General features: G+C 37.4%; 1 pseudogene; it reads right to left on the bottom strand.

Annotated features, from left to right (window-relative positions):
* Positions 1–571: 571 nt before the first annotated feature.
* On the bottom strand, positions 572–2,795 carry LOC113051083 (transcription factor AP-2 gamma-like; annotated as a pseudogene).

Here is a 2,795-nt window from a genome sequence, read left to right as displayed (position 1 = left end):
TCCGCCCACCTAAACCGATTGGCTCGGACAAGACGAAATCTGGAGGCTGACTTTGTTTTTTCCACATAAACAGCAAAGGTGCAAGATTTAGGATTTAACACGGCTTTAAGCAGAACAATTCCTTCTGGAGATTTGGATCGGTATAACTATTATTAAACCACAAGTGCATTGCATAAGTTTAATGCAAAACGATTATTATTATAGAATTATAGTTTATAACGTTGAAGTTTGAATCAAAAACACTTCACAAAATGACAGAAGGTTGACAAATTTAGGAGAGTCCTGAAATAAAAATATTGTTAAATTGTACCTTCGTTTAGGATCATTTTCAAGTAAAAGGTGATTAAAAAGAGACACTCCCAAATTAGACATTTGACTTACTCAACAAAAACTGAGTTTTATATGAACAAATCTCTTTCTACTCGAGTTTTTATAGCTCACTTTACTGCAGTTTTTTTTTTATCAATTCAGTATGACTATGAAGCTATAATTATAATCATTTTATTTGGATTATTATAAATATATTAAACAAAAATATTTTTATAATGATTTTATATGTGTGTGTGTAAAATTTCAATACTAATACTGACATCTTTCCCATATAAGTTTGAACCTAAAAACTATCCAAAGATACATTTATACTAGAAAAACAGAAATGCAACCAACCTTTTTTGATGACTGTGTGATCAGGAATTACAATACTGTGATCACCTTCATGCTGCAATGAAATAACCAGGAAATGCCACTCACTCTCTCCACTTAATTCCACATAAATAATTATGAAATCATTGATCATATCAGCTCACCTGTACATCATCCAATCCGTGGCCCATATCGTGCAAACCCATGTTATCACCTATGGAATCAATTCCATGCATGTGTGGAGGCAGAAGCTCCCGGTCTCCTAAAACCATCCCGCCGCATCCCGGACGAGCCCCCTTCCAGGCCCAGAAGGGGACTGCCGAGTCCACTGCGGCCGTGGGACCCGATGGCCTCTTGACCTTGCCGTCCGGGCCATGACTGTTGCTGATTAGATGCTGCAGACTGGTGTATTGAGTTGATATGAAACGGGTCGCCCAGGTGAGAGTACGGTCGTTAGATTGGGTGTACGGCAGAGGCTGGTAAGGGGGAGGGAAGTACGGCGGCTGGAAGTCCGAGCTGGCGGTGTGCGAGAGGGACGGTGGCGGGCTGTAGAGGTGCTGGCTCACCGCGGGAATGTGAGGTAAACGGGAGTTTCCATTGCTGCTGACATCATGTCTTTCCTGCTGAAATAGAGAGTGCATCACATTAAAACCACACTAAAATGAGTTTCTCTGATTTTTGCCACATTCTGCTGAAATGAATACCTTTGGAGAAAAAGGATCTGACTAGTGCATGAGTATAAATGCCTTACAATGCTTTTAATCTCACAGATAATTAACAATCCTTCAATCACAAATTTTTGCAAATTAAAAACTGAGCTTTGCATGTTCATTAGTTTATCATGCAAAATTAAATGCAATCTCAAAAATCTTAGAATTAAATTAAAAAGATGCAGTGTTTGGCTTAAAGATCTATTTCTACCCGATTAAAGCCTTGAATGAACTTTCGTTCATTTAACCCTATAACGTATTCAGTCACATCGAATGCATCTGGCCTGTTAATTTAGACGTTATCACATGCAACGCAATGTAAGGTTACCAAACCAAATATTTTTACAGGTCATTTGTTCTCTTTCTAATTCAAAATCAACTGCTCGTCTTTTGAGTCGGTGTTCAGCTCTTGAGTGGACTGTATAGTATGCATTCATGACTCTCATTGTCTGGCAGAGTTGCTTGGAGAGTTACTGTCACCAGAGACACATGAATGACAATGAACGACGGGCCATTTCTAGACAGCTTCATTCTCACTTACATTCATACTGAAAACCGATACGCGTTGGAATTTTGCGCCACCCCCCAAAAAAGCTAATTTATCATTATTAATAATAATATTTTAATCACATTGTAAAATAACTGCGTGTCAAATTAAATTGTGGGCTACTTATACTTTCATTATTGTTGTTATTACTATTATTGTTTTATTATAATTAGCTACTTTATTATTATTATTATTATTATTATTATTATTATTATTATTAACTTCTCAACTAAGTAAATTATTTACGAGTTTACATTAAGTAAAATATTTTTCACATCTACTATTTGAAAGAACGCGTTTTGGTGATCACATGCATTTTTTTTTTCAAGATCAAATTTAAAATATCTCTCTTTTTAAATAAATCAATTAATTAAAGCCTAAAACATTAGCTTACGGTATGTTTCTTACTATAAGAACGAACCATCGTGCATTAAGCTGCAAGAGTAGTTTTTCTAGTTTACTTCCCAGATCTTACTTTTCATAATATTTGGAAATATAACAATGCAAATGTCCATATTTTAAATTAAAAACAGACAGTTGCATGTGTTTAATTCTCTGATATCTGCCCTTCGACCAGACGTTTTCCTCTTACCTCGCAGTCATCTTCATACTTCACGTTATCTGCTAATTTCCACAACATTGTGTCTTTGTCGCGCGAGGATCTCAGATCAATCTCAGATGTGTGTATCTGTGCTGATGTTAGTTTGCGGTCTAGAAAATAATCCAGAGAGTCCGGCGCGCGCCGCGCACAACTCGAGCATCAACTCAGTGTTTGAAGGAGGAGAACGAAAGAAGAGAAACTCGTGCAGTTCGCGACACGAGACGAATGCGAGGGTTCCGGTCCAAACAGACTCCCTCTGACGGACAACAGAGCGGCTCAGTGTCGACTCACTGAT

Source organism: Carassius auratus, chromosome 31 (genome assembly GCF_003368295.1).
Source record: "Carassius auratus strain Wakin chromosome 31, ASM336829v1, whole genome shotgun sequence".
In the NCBI taxonomy this organism is placed as follows: Eukaryota; Metazoa; Chordata; class Actinopteri; order Cypriniformes; family Cyprinidae; genus Carassius; species Carassius auratus.
Note: the sequence above shows the minus strand (reverse complement) of the source record. Positions and strands in the feature narration are given on the sequence as shown.